At 39.1% G+C, this 15150-nt stretch overlaps 1 protein-coding gene across 3 annotated transcripts in view; it reads right to left on the bottom strand.

Annotated features, from left to right (window-relative positions):
- The window catches only part of kdm6ba (lysine (K)-specific demethylase 6B, a), a 103271-nt gene that overhangs the window by 84503 nt on the left and 3618 nt on the right, over window positions 1–15150 (bottom strand). For all 3 annotated transcript variants that reach the window (XM_079586633.1, XM_079586632.1, XM_079586634.1), the window contains one exon: window positions 13512–13697. The gene's annotated coding sequence lies outside the window, so the exon portion shown is untranslated. The remainder of the gene's footprint in view (window positions 1–13511; window positions 13698–15150) is intronic.

Here is a 15150-nt window from a genome sequence, read left to right as displayed (position 1 = left end):
CGCAGGACCAGCCAAACTATGAAAAAAAGTGCGACTTATAGTCCGGAAAATACGGTACATACATTTCATCCGACATATTATAAATGAAGTGGTTTTGAATTGCGAGTGAGCATGTGTACGACAGAATGAATGGCAGATTTGTGAGTAGACCTCGATCTTTAAAGTGCCCCTGTTATGCTTTTTTGAACATTACGTTTCATGCAGTGTGTAATATCTCTGTTTGTGAATGTAAAAAGTCTGCAAAGTTTTAAAGATCATAGTGTACGACAAATAAAGTTATTCTGAACTGTTGAAACGAGTCGTCAGTAATTCCAGTCTCAATTCCTGTTACAAACCTACGTAACAATGTAACTCATTTGTATAAAGCCAGTCATTCAAGTCATCTCGTATAGATCATATTTACGAGTTGAACGCACTTGAACGCCACCACAATGTCGTAAACACCAGTGGGAAGCTCTGGATTTTCTCTAACCCCCGATCTTTACGAGTTGTGGGCGTGTCACTGAGAAACATGGCGGGATACCACAATACAAGGTATTTAGCTTGTCAGGCCTTTCTATTTACAGCGCAGTAAGCTAATTTCCTGCACAGAATATGATAGCATTATAAAATAACAATGTAATATGTAACGATAAAGTTTGCAGTGGCTTCATAAATTAACTAAAAACATAAAAAAACTAAGCACACTTATGCAAATCTTTGTTCTTCATTGTCTAGAACAAGAGTTTAAGAACCTCGCTGTATTTTTTGTGTAATTAATTAAGAGAAAGTACTCCGCCATCTTACACAGGCGAAAGTGACTTGAACGCACCGGCCGTCGTAAACACACGACTTCCCACATCGTGCGTACGAACTTCCCAGGAGGACTTGAACGCACCATAGGGTGTTGATTGGCTGCCTGTGAACAACGTCTACTGTGACTCTCAAACACAGTAGCTGAGACTGGAAGGGTTTGGTTCAATTAATACGGTAAAACTGACACCATCGTTACTGTTCGTATCACAAGCCCCTTTCACACAGCGCGTTGATCCCGGGAAATTGCCATAAAATTGCTAGAGTGCCTTCTGTGTGAACGCAAACACGTCCCAAGATTGATGCCAGGATCAAACCCGGGATGGGGACCTAGTAACATTGCCGGGATCGGTCCCGGAACGCGCTCTGTGTGAACAAAAGCCGTAATCAATGCCATAAGGGGTGTGTCGTAGTGATGCCGCTGAAGCTGAGATCACAAGAGATCATAAGTAAACTTAAGACGCTGCTGAGACATTACATGTCACATCGATGTCACGTGTCTTTACAGGATCTTTACGGGATGTGTGTGAACGCACGCATTAGCCGCGTTTCCACCGAAATTACCCGGAACTATTTGTCCCAGGAACTTTTTTTGCCCCAGACCGGTTGCTTTCTGCGTTTACACCGCGGTCTAAAGTACCGGGAAGATTATAAACTGCGCGCGTCTGCTCCTCCCAGTCTGGACGGATAGTAATCAGTTTTGATCGCCACATTATAATAAATATGGAGGAGATTCAAACTGTGCTGAGGTTGTTTGTGATGTATTGGTTTACTAACGAGGTAATTAACAAAACGGCAGAAAAGAGACGTGCACTGATACTAAAGCGTGTTCAGAAAGCTCGTAATGCTATAAAATTAGACGATGCGGACATTGACCGTGAGATGGCTGGGACGAACGCGCAGAAAATTTCCTGTTACACAAATACGCTTAATAAAGCCTGAACCTCGTCGTCGGTCCAGCTGTGTTTTTTTAATTAAATTCCATATTTGCAGACAGACAACTCTTACTGCATGAAGCCACGAACCGCAATAGATTTTTTATAAATTCTGGTTAAAATCATAGACAGTAACGCGGTTAAAATAGAATGCTGCGTGGAGTCATCCAATCAAAATGCGGCGTGAACACAACCAATCAGCATGTTCAGCGCACAAGTCCCATCCCCGAAAGTTCCTGAACTTTGAAAAAGTACTACCTCGCGAGCAGGGACTTTCGGAGGGGGAAATATTTACCCGGAACTTCATTTAGACCCTGGTTCCTGCGGTGTAAACACACCGAGTACCACCCCAAAGTTCCTAGTTCCTGGGGAAAGTTCCCGCGGTGGAAACGCGGCTATAGATTCCGGAAACTCACTGGCAATGTGAATAAACCAAAATTAAACGATACCGGGACAAATCCCGAGACACACCATCCGTGTATTTTCCGGAATCTCTTTGTGAAAAGGGCAACAGTGTATCAGGAGCTGAGGAAGATCTGGACCAACCTGCGTAACAATGTAACTCATTTGCATAAAGACAGTCTATGGAGTTCATTGGCTGCCCGTGAACAACGTCTACTGTGACTCTCAAACACTGTAGCTGAGACTGGAAGGGTTTGGTTCAATTAATACGGTAAAACCGACGCCATCGTTACCGTTGTATTCACAGTGTATCAAGAGCTGAGGAAGATCTGGACCAACATTTTGTTTTTGACACGACAATGTAAGCGGTCGACCAATCACGACAGACTGGGCCATCTGACCAATCAGAGCAGAGTAGACTTTAGAAAAGGAGGGGTTTAGAGAGACTGAATCTTCAAACTAACTCTTTGAGAAATTAAGCGATGTGAAATATATATTATATATTATTATTTTTTCTTCTTCCTTGCATGCATGTAAAGCTATTGCAGGAGACTCTGAAACAAAATTAGGAACCTTTAAAATCACTCTTGATTCTAGAGACTATTTTTACAGTCCAGTCTATTTTTACTTTAAGCACTCCATCTGTTGAATTTTAGACAGGAAACATGAATCTGAAATGATCGAATGAACAAATCTCCTATTGCAGATTTTCAGCTGACTGCTTTTATATCGTGATATTTGCTTCCTGTTTTGTTGTTGTAACAAGCTCATTTTGTTCCAGGACATCATACAGTGACAGACGGAACAACAGCGTGAATCTAAGCTCACGCTATCAATACACGACTGGTCCAGAATGAGTCAAGTCACAAGTAACTAAGTTAATGTCAAAGTCGAGTCACAAGTATTCTAATATTGGCAATGTTGTTGAGTCACAGGTCTTGCAAATTGGCACAGGCTTGAGTCCAAGTCACGAGCCCTGAGTTCACGACTCGGCCTCCACCATCACCCGAATATATGTCCCACACACACACACACACACACACACACACACACACACACACACACACACACACACACACACTAGATGGCTTATTATGACAGTGACGTAGACCTGACACAAGCTCCCTGCTGTTCTGTTCTTCAGCTCACAGTCTGAAGAGAGGTTAATGAGTTCTTCGAGAGAGAGACCGAGACTAGTTTAGTGCCTCGAGTGCAAGGCAAGCAAAACAAACTCAGAACTGCATTTCCTGAGAGACTGCTTACAATTCACACAACCCACACAAAGAATTAAAAAGATTCGCTTCAATTCGTCATTGAGTTGCACTATGTAAAACTTTCCTAGCTATTAGGTGCACACAAGCAGCGCTGTGTACTAGATGTACAGTGAGTCTGCCTGATATTGTGTGAGGGACAATGAGCCTTTTTCTCAGACACAAAATTACATATTCATCCTTCAATTTCTTCTTCTTGGGAATAACAGCAGGGATTGATTTCTACTTGCAAGGTTTCTACTTGCCCCTGTGACATTCATATGCAAAAATGTGATTCATTTAAATGTATAATTCTATATTTACAATTATAGTTTAACATTTTTTATTTCATACTTTAAAATCATTTAAAATTTTTAATACATATTTTTAACACATATAAATGAACTTAATCAGGAAAACAATGGAAATGATACCATTATTATAATTATACAGGGAATAGATTATGTGGTTTCTTCCTGAATAAGTTAGTTCGGACAAGAATTTAAAAAACAAAGTAAATTCTATATTAGTACTCAATTTAAGCTTGTTAACTTAAATTAAAGCGTTTTTTTATCAACATAAAAAATTACGTAAAAATGACTCAGCTCTCTGGTGTTTCCATCATGCACTGGGGCATGAATAATTAATAAGGTTTTCCAGCTGTTTACGCACTTTTATCATTGCTTTTGTTGTTAGCTTTCGTAACTTGCTGTGTTGTGACATCTGGAGATCATTTTCTACTCAAAATGTCACATTCATATCAGTCTATTATGTAGATATGTTATATCAACAGTCAACACAATATCCTATTTACTTAGATGTTCTAGTAAAGCATACACTTTAAAAGCATGACTTAATTCACAGATATATTGTTTGAGTAAGATGTACTTCAAACAGAGTATTGCAAAATAAACTTCTACTATGTAGAAATTACTCAAGCTTTAACTGGCCAAGTTCAAATTACTTAATTTTTTCATTTTACTCTGGCGTTCAAAAGTTTGGGGTCAGTACAACTTTATTTTATTGTTTAAAATAAAAAAATAATACTTTTATACTTCAAGGATACATTAAATTGATCATAACCGAAAGGAACGTTTATAATGTTACAAAAGATTTCTATTTTTAATAAATGCTGTTTTTTTTCAACTTTCTATGAATCAAACTATCCTGAAAAAAATCACGGTTTCCAGAAAAATATTAAGCAGCTCAAATGTTTTCAACATTGATCATTATTCTTGAGCAGCAAATCATCATATCAGAATGATTTCTGAAGGATCATGTGACACTGAAGACTGAGTAATGATGCTGAAAGTTCAGCTTTGATCACAGAAATAAATGACACAGAAAACAGTTATATTGCAATATTATCTCACGATATTACCACTTTTACTGTATTTTTGTTGCCTTGGTGTGCAAAAAAATAAACAATAATCTTACCTCAAACTTTTGAACGGTAGTGTACATTAAACACAACTCACATTTTCTAAAGAAAATGTAAAAATCTAGTAAATATGTTGTGTTTGCAGCTCTTCGGCTGCCGCTTTTGCAACACACATGCTGTTGTTTGTCATGGCAGAAAATACACTGAGAAGTAGAGAGGGGGAAGCAGAGACAGAGAAGTGGACAGGCCATGATTGATTCCTCTGGCTGCAGCAGCATCTGGGTAATGTCTGTTAGTGTCGGGGTTAAGCAGGGGACGTGTGTGTGTGTGTGTGTGTGTGTGTGCAGCGTTCACATTCTGCCAGTGCTCCTGATAAAGTGCACAGCAGCATCGGAGTAAATTACAGTGGCGTGTTTTAACGTGATCACTCGTCTCGTAAGTGTTCTCTGTCTCTGCGAGTCTGTCTCTCTCCCCGTCAGGGCCTCTTGAACACAAAGGCCCGGAGCACAAAGAGCCGAAAGCTGTGTGTGTGTGTGTGTGTGGGGCTTTGATTAGCTCCTTTCATTCAGAAGAGGTGGAGGGCGAAGAGGAGGTTTTGATTCGTCACCTTCCCTCAGTGAACATGGGGAAGAGAGTGAACCGACATGATGATAAGGGGAAGTTATTAAAGGAATAGTTCAGCCAAAAATGAAAAGTTTACTTGTATGACTTTCAGTGTGAGACAAATGAGGTGTTTGGCAGAAAGTCATATATATATTGATAAAGTCAATATTTGAAGATCTCGCAATATATTTCTGGTTCTTCTGATGTAAAGGAAAGCAAACTTTTTTATTTACAGAAAGTAGGAGAGGCAATTTAAATACGTTTAATTAAATATTAAAGTTTTTAACTACATTTACAAATAATTAAATAAAATAATTAAAATCAATGGGGCTCATCAACTGACATTCTTCAAAATATCATCTTTTGTGTTCAGCAGAAGAAAGAAACTCGTGCAGGTTTGGAGCAACTTGAGGGCGAGTGAATGATGACAGAATTGACATTTTTGGGTGAACTCTCCCTTTAAGTGGAAGGAGAGAGTGAGCATCTGTTCAGCATCAACCAGACAACAAAAAATAAAGTATCAAAACTAAATTTTGAACTTGGGGACAGTTGCTTTCCACTTGTGTAGTGAGAGACACACTGGCGGTGGTGTTTACAGACACTCCTCCTCTGAGTCCCTTCTTCCCCACAGGCTCCTGTGCTCCTCTCTTCCTCCTCCTCATGTTAGCTGGGCCTCAGGCATACATCACTTCCTCTGTACAGAAACCCCTCAGGACACACACAACATTTACCCACACAGGACACATTCATTGTGTACCTGTCAGACTGAACACACACACACACACACACACACACACACACACACACACACACACACACACACACACACACCATTTACCCACACAGGACACATTCTTTGTGTACCTGTCAGACTGAACACACACGCACGCACGCACGCACACACACACACACACACAGACACGCACACACACAAACGCACGCACACGCACACACACACACACACACACACACACACACACACACACACACACACAGGTGGGATCAGTGTGTGATGTCATCAGCTCCTAGTGACATCATGTTGTTTTCTCCACGCTGAGAGGAGTGTGTGCAGGATATCTACCCACACTCGTTCCTACAGCTTACTCAGCTCTTCTGTTTCTTTCCTTTCTTCCTCTCTCTCTCTCTCTCTCTCTCTCCCTTCTTCTGTCAAGACCATAATTAAGTTAGTTGATACCATCTATCCATCTTTTTGTCATTCTATCTATCATCCATCTATCTATCCATCCATCCATCCATCTATCGTTCTGTCATTCTATCCATCCATCCATCCATCCATCCATCCAAAAGCACAGCAGTATTTTCAAAAACAAGGCTGGAAAGTAAAGCGCAGTAAAGTAATGAATGAAGGTGAAGAGCAGTTCTTCATGGAGACTGTGTCCGACTGATATCCAGCTTTGGGAAGAGTTGTGTCATTCAAGAGCTTCAAGCAGAGAGTCGTGTGTGTGTGTGTGTGCAGAGACGGCAGGGGATTGACAGTCCTCATGATGACACTATACATTAACAGTCACTCTCTCACACAATCTAATTCACACACTTCACACTGCTGAACGGCCCAGTCCAGATTCAAGATCACGGTCAATAACCCACAGACGACACATTCATCTCTCCAGTCCTGAAGGACACACTTTCTCAGCTCCTTCCTTTTCACTTATACATCCCCACATACTGGGTTATTGAAACTCTACGATCCTCTCTCAGACAATACACCGGCACAAACACTATTAAGACTTCTTCTTTGGCCAATGACACACTGACTTTAGCAAATTCCGGTTCTTTTCTATTAAAACATTTAATTTAAAGCAATGATTTTGAAAGAGGCAGTGTAGAGAAAAAAATCTCTGATAGCCGAGGCACTCCTTAATTAAAATGTCTTTATTATACAAATGACATGTCCTAAATGGACAAATTTAAAATGCCCACGCGTAGCGGCATGGGGCCTTCTTCAGGGCATGATTTTGAAAGCTTTGATTTTTAATTTTAGTAACATAACTTATTTTGTTGCGATAAAGCATGAAAGGGAAGTTGCGACAGTCTTTTCTTCCCAATTGTGACGTATATTAGAGTGAAACAGCTTCTCCATCAAGAGAGAATGTAGGACGGGACTTGATTTTAAATTGATTGGATGGTCGTGGTTTGCTCCAATTTTTTTATTTTTTTATTTCCGTATTTTCTGGACTATAAGTCGCTCCGGAGTATAAGTCGCATCAGTCAAAAAACGCATTCCGTCACGAAGAGGAAAAAATCATATATAAGTCGCACTGGACTATAAGTCGTAATTATTTAGAAATTTATTTCACAAAATCCAAGACCAAGAACAGAATAGTTGTCCGGTATGTTAACGTAATACATTAACAGTTATTCAGCGACACAACAGCATAAAGAACATATACCTGGGAGGCTGAATAGGCTAAATTAACATAAGCCAGCGAGTCCAACAAGTTATCGGTAAACAAAGACCAAGCTCCCACAACACTGAATCCATTGAGTTCGTCCTCGGTGTCGCTTCTGAACAACTCCGCCAACTAGAGCGCCCTCTCGCGGCTGTAGACGGTAATGTTTTCTCTTGGTTCATCTCAGTCAGTATGAATTAATTTTGATATATAAGTCGCACCTGACTATAAGTCGCAGGACCAGCCAAACTATGAAAAAAAGTGCGACTTATAGTCCGGAAAATACGGAACTTAGTTTAATAGTTCATGTATCAATTTGATTGGATGTCAGTCAGACAGTCTCGGATGGTTCTTGGCCAGATTAAGCTACAACATGCTCCAAATTTACAACTGATAGTCAAAACATTGGCTTGTGTGCCATTGCCTGGTGAGAGAGTGATGGGACGCTCAGATCAGAGCCGTTTGTGAAAGCTGCTGATATGCACACTGTATACTTCCTGGTACTTTTAACAGAAAAGCGAATAATTACTGGTCTTGCCACTTCCTGCACTGGTTTCTTTATACCGAACAAGGTATTAGAGCTCACTGTTTAATGTTAAGCAAACTCATTTTGCAACTTTAGGAATACACAATAGAAGCTGTTCGTTTAGGTTAATCACGTACAGATTTAAAAAGGATAGTTCACTCAAAAATTAATATTCTGTCGTCATTTACCCTTGTGTCATTCCAAACCTGTATAAGTTGTTCCTTCCATTAAATACAAAAGATATATTTTGGGATGCCACTGACTTGGACAAACTGTTGAAACATTCTTCAAAGTACCTGTCACAGAAGAAGTTGTGCAGGTTTGAAACACCTCGAGGCTGAGGAAATGATTGCAGCATTTCCATTTTGGGTTGAACTATCCCTTTAAAGAGCACCTATTATTCAAAGACCTGATTTTTGAAGTCTACTTTTGAAGTCTACTGTAGTTCAAAGATTGTAGGTCAGCCTCTTGAGAAGCTTTATGATTCAGCTTATTATAACAATTTGCTGAGGCTGGCTAATAATATGGTTTCTAGCCCTATTCATATCCTGCATAATGAGTCTGAATGACTACCATCAAAGCGGAGGTACAGAGTTTCCAAGATTCAACAATGTGAGGCTGAAACACTCTTTTGTGCATCAGGATATCTCAGCGTTGAACAAAACAATCAGAAATCAAGAATATTGTTAAGGTGTTGTAGTTGTATAAGTGTAGTATTGAATGTATAATGTGGGAGGTTTAAATGTACAGTGCCTAGAATAAGTGAACACACCCATGCTAAAGTTGACTAAAAAGAGGAATAAAAAAATGCCTTAAAGCTAGGGTAGGTAATCCTGTTCAGAAACATTTTTTTTTATACTGGGTGAAATGGTCCTTCCATTCTGATAGTAGTCAATACATTATGTGTTCAGAAAAAGGAATGAAAAAAATCTGACCTCTGTAGCAGCTATAGGACAGTAAAAACTCTGACCAATCACTGCCATTCGGTGCGAATGTAAAGAACCAATCAGATGCCTTCATGTCTCGTGCCCGAGCACCACTGCGTGCACAGCAGTGATGCGCGGGTCAATGTATAAACAACTCGCACCCGACCGACGTTTTCAACTAACCCGCCCGCAACTCGGACCGCAAAAAAAAGAAAGAAAATATTGTACCCGACCCACTTCCTGACCCGCGTTTTTATAATACTCATCGCGTTATGGGCCATAGACGGAGGAACTAGGGGTGCGCATTTTTCTGAATGCTGTATGATATAGCCTAGTGTTTTGTAATAAAGGCTTGATTTATTCATTTATTTCGTTTCATTTTCTTAACAATTAAGATGCTGCATGTGTTTATCCAGTCTAATCGACGTGTGTGTCTCTCCCCGGACTTTCCCAACCAAAATCCCGCCCCCTCTCAGCAAATACATAAAACTGACATTACTGAGCCATATGCGTTTAAAAGTAGCCTATTAAAATGGCACAATGGCATTGCTCAGTTCAACGCGTTGGGAAATCGGGCATTTTGTCCCGCGTCAGCTTTTATTCAAAAGTTAATAACGCGTAGACCTATGTATTTCATAGAACATTGTGTCTAGTACTATATAAATTACAAAGGTAAACGACCCGACCGACCGCGACCCAAATATCATTAAAAATATTTTTGGATGACTCGTAACCGCGGGCGCAGGCACCCGCTCATTTTGGATCAACCCGCGCATCACTGGTAGGTACATGCAGCTGACTCCAAATGTGGATGCGCGTTCATGTTTGTGGGGAGGCGTAGCTTTGGACGGAGCACTGACAGGAGGGGGCGGAGCTTAGAAGAGGTGCCACTTTCAAATCTGGCTAGCTCTCCAACATTACCTACCCTAGCTTTAATTAAAAAAAATGAGGAAAACTCCAACCTTTTATTTGTTTAGAACATTTATTTATTTACGATACATTATTCATTCACAAAGAAAATTGGTGTCCTTTAAAGGTTGGAGTTTCCCTCATTTTTTTAATTAAGGCATTAAGATCAAATAATGTATGTTGGTTGATGTTGTAAACATAGACACTGTTATCCAAGAAAAATTTCAGACTTGTCTGAGAATAAAGTATAAAGTAAAGAGGTTTTCATGCTTGAATGTTCAAAAACACATTGTTTTTCACATATTCTCCATTGTTGTAGCTCCTCTCTTCCCAGTCTGTCAGTAACGCTCTGGAGTGTGTTTCCCGTACAATGACGTAACTCGCTGCTTCACTTCCACAGTACGACCGTACAACCGTATCGCCGCAGATTGGTAGTTCATGGTTAGTTAATGATGTCACGCATGTGGTAGAGTAATAACTACTTTTAATGAATCTGTTTGAGATCGAATTAATGCTAGATGTTTTTCTATAAATTACAGACATGGCATCTGAGGACTATTTCTCATTTATCTCAGTTATTTTGCTTTATTTCCAGATTCAATCTAGGCTTGTTCTTATGTATACACTCTTTAAAAACGACGCTTTAAATCTCTTGACAAACTAACAGACGTAAATTACATTTTTATGTATTCTAAACCAAAGATACAGATTGTACTGAATGTCCGCTTGCTTATCTTATTTTGCTCAAGATAAGGATTTTTTGAGTCCACAAGTCATGCAAACAAGACACTCTGCTTCTAACCACAGGTCGAGATCTGTCGTTCCAAACACACAACTTTGCGATGTTGTTGGAACTATGTTTTCAGGAAACACAGACTCGTTGAACTACGCTGATAACGACAGAACTAGCGACCATAGTTGGATAACGTTGCTTTTGGGAAACGCACGCATGTTTAGTTCCTGTCCTCCTCCTTCTGAAAAGCACAGCGTGCTCTGATTGGTTGGCTGGACCACAGTGTTGTGATTGGTCAACCGCTTTAAGCGTGTTTGGGAAAAGCCACGCCCCTTACCATAACCACGAGTTTCAACACACTATTAACTAACTCATCCAGGCCTCATCCCTTTATTCTGCGTATCCTTGGGTGGGAATTATTTAAATGAGGAATATTGTGACGTGTTCCTGGAAGAAAACTCAAGACTACAATGGAGGCGTTTCAGGGAGTTCAGAAACAGTGACACTGATATAGAGAATAACTCCCTTTGCTTTGTAACTTTGCAGGCATTTTTTCATTCTCAAAAAGCAACATTACACACTAAAGAAAGTTGAACATGTAAAATAAAAAAGCACAATAGGCTCTCTTTAAATGTGTTGTCCTTAAAACAATACAGAGTGTGTGTGCAAAGCTGCAAAGTCTCTATGTTCCTCTCATCTATTTCTTCTTCAATCAATCCTGTTCTTTACATCACATCTGCAGCTTTTTCATTTAAAACAAAGCACTGTTTGCATGTGTGTGTGTGTGTGTGTGTGTGTGTGTGTGTGTGTGTGTGTGTGTGTGTGTGTGTCGTCCATCACATTCGAGTGGGGCAGACAGACACTGCAGAACAGGAATCCATGGGAGCTCTTTGCATGGTTTACATCATTAAATAAATCAATCACTGTAATTCAAATCCCAGACTGCACTTAGAGACCTCTCAGAACACCAGCCAATGAGAAGCAGCCGAGGGGTTCACAAACGGTCTCAGCTCTCCTCTGATCATGGCACAACAGTAGCGGAAATAAGACTAAAAGCCGTGAGTCTATCATCAACATCTCCAGTGCTGGCACAACAACACCATCTCACACACACACACACACACACACACACACACACACACACACACACACACACACACACACACACACACACACACACACACACACACACACACACACACACACACACACACACACACACACACACACACACACACACACACACACACACACACACACACACACACACACACACACACACACACACACACACACACACACACACACTTTGGTTGTCTCATATCACTCACTGTTTTTTGGATTAATTTTTAAGCACCAGTTTCAGTAATTACTCTTTTTAAACCACTACAAATGACACTGACTGGAATATTACAGGTCAACCAGCCTCTAGATCCGTCTGTCAATCACCACAAATAATGTTGACTTGTCGCCTTCTAAGGAAGTCATTGGCTAATGTCAACTGTCTGATTACCAGCAATCTTCAAAGCATCATCTTTTGTGCTCAACAGAAGGAAGACACTCGGGTATATACAGGTTTGGAGGAACTTGAGGGACAGTAAAGGATGAAATAATTTACATTTTTGGGTGAACTCTCCCTTTGAGGCGGGACTCATTATCTAGGCGGGTGAACTGGTTGTGGATGCCTGCGGTTTGCTCCAGTAATCACCGCTTAACGTTTAGTTACATCACATCACATTTATTTCATGTAAAAGTAAAACGTTTACTTTAACTGTTCATGACAAAAGTTGAAAAACTGGATATAGTTTGCACAGATTAGGCAATGTATCCTGTCTCATACTGTAATGTTAAATATATTCTTTAGGCTTTTTTAAACAATGTGACAGCTGAATATTTGTAATATTTGGCCTTTTTTTTGCTATGTACATACACTAAAGTTTGGGGTCAGTTAGAATTATTATATATTTTTTAAATAAATAAATAATTGTATTCATCAAATTAATAAAATGTGACAGGAAAGGCAATTATAAAGTTAATATTCCTGTTTTAAATAAATGATCTTCTTTTAAACTTTCTATTTGTCAAAGAATCCTGAAAAAAATGCATCAAGAAGCAGCACAACTGTTTTTAACATTCATACTAATAATAATAATAATAAATGTTATTTAAGCAGCAAATCCACACATGATTTCTGAAGGATCATGTGACACTGAAGACTGGAGTAATGATGCTGAAAATTCAGCTTTGCATCACATGAACAAATTCCATTTTACAATATATTGAAATAGAAAAATAATACTTTGAATAATAATATTTCACAATATTACTGTATTTATAGCCTTAGTGAACAAGAGACTTTTCAAAAACATAAAAAAATCGTACTGACCCAAATTTTTGATAGTGTTTTTGTTCACTTTTACAAAAGCACAGACAGCATGAGATTACAATTATAAAGATGACAGAACTTAAAATACTTTTATCATTAAATATAATTTTTCAAAATAAAAGTACCAATTATTATCCGCATCTAAATATAGCATCAGGCCACCAACAAATAGTTAACATCCTGGCAAAACACAACAGTGATTAACACAGTGATCTACTTTGTGTATTAAAGCAGATCCAAAGTCCATGCCAACTGACCTCTGACCTCTCCGCCACTCCGCCCACAGATGAATCCAGCCACCCCATTGGTCCACATGAAGTGTGTCTGGATCGTCCTCTCCCATTGGCAGATGAAAGGCACTGAGAGTTTCATTGGATCTGTGCTTCAGAGACTCATCCAGACGGACGCTCACGTTGGCCAGCCGAATCTCAGCCATGGTGAAACTGCAGAAGAAGAACATTATGTTATTTAAAAAAACACTTGCTCTGTGTTGCTGTTCATTATAAACACCTGAGGACTTCATAAGTCACAATACAACCACAGAAAAGCACAAGTTAACATTATAGTCTGCTGATTTTCACAGGCGACAATACAGTACCAAATTGTTTCTTGTACAAAATCGAATTTGGATGGTTTCATGCTTTTACATAACTCACTGCACAAAATGTGTTGTGTTCAGCTATTGCAAGTATTTAAAACTTATATCTTGAGCATAATTTGAGGATGTGCATATTGGCACCGGTCAATCTACTAAATGACAACTGAATTTGCAACAAAACCGAAGCGATTTATTGGATGCATAGACTTTGACATTACCAACAAATGATCTTCCTTTAATAAGCCTTTTTATTTTGCTATCATAGTTTATTTGCATTAAACACAGTTTCCCCTGCAGTCCACAACCACATCAGATCGTGTCACATGACCCACTAGTTGAGAACCACTGCACAAAACACACGCAACATTCTTCGTGTAAATCCAAATGCTGTGGTCACATGATAAAAAATTAGTTTTTAACTGCCAACACAAAGGAATCTGAACAACAACCTTGATTTTCTGAGCATGTGCCGCCATCTAGTGGAACCAACAACACAGATCTGTTCCTAAAATGCTCATATGAAGTAACATATACAACTTAAAAGGTTAAACTAACATTATATAGACTAAGTACATGCAAAGTGAGATATTTAAAGCCTTTATGTGTTATAATTTTGATGATTATGGCTTACAGCTTATGAAAACCCCAAATTCAAAATTAGAATATTGTGAAAAGGTTTTCATAATCTGTAAGCCATAATCATCAACATTATAACACATAAAGGCTTTAAATATCTCACTTTGCATGTAATGAGTCTATATAATATATTAGTTTCACATTTTAAGTTGAATTACTGAAATAAATGAACTTTTGCACCATATTCAAATTTTTTGAGTTTCATCTGTACGTTCAAATAGAAATAGTGACGCTGAACTCTGTAAAGCAATGTTTTAAAATGTAGGGAGAATGAGCAGAGGTCAGCGTGAACCTCATATCTGAGCAGAAACAATAACTCAGGTAATAACATAAGTCATTTTTGTTCTCAATACAGTCGCAATGTCTGTTGTTTCTCTCGAACCCTTTACAGCTCACAATAATGACTTCAGACAACATACACAGACAACACTATAAGATACATATAAAGTGAACAAGTGTCTAATAAGAGACACATCGCATGCATTATAACATGACAGGTTGTAGGAACAGGGATTGTGGTTTTGGGATGGTTGTTCGATGGGGTTGAGGTAGCAAGTATCAGCAATGCAAGACAAATTCAGATTTTCTGATTATAAATCACACAGGGAGGGACTGTGCCTTGTAAATGCAAGAGATAGGTTTAGTTTTTTATGCAAATTTGC

The sequence above is a fragment of the Phoxinus phoxinus genome (genome assembly GCF_949152265.1).
Source record: "Phoxinus phoxinus genome assembly, chromosome: 2".
NCBI classification, from domain to species: Eukaryota; Metazoa; Chordata; class Actinopteri; order Cypriniformes; family Leuciscidae; genus Phoxinus; species Phoxinus phoxinus.
Note: the sequence above shows the minus strand (reverse complement) of the source record. Positions and strands in the feature narration are given on the sequence as shown.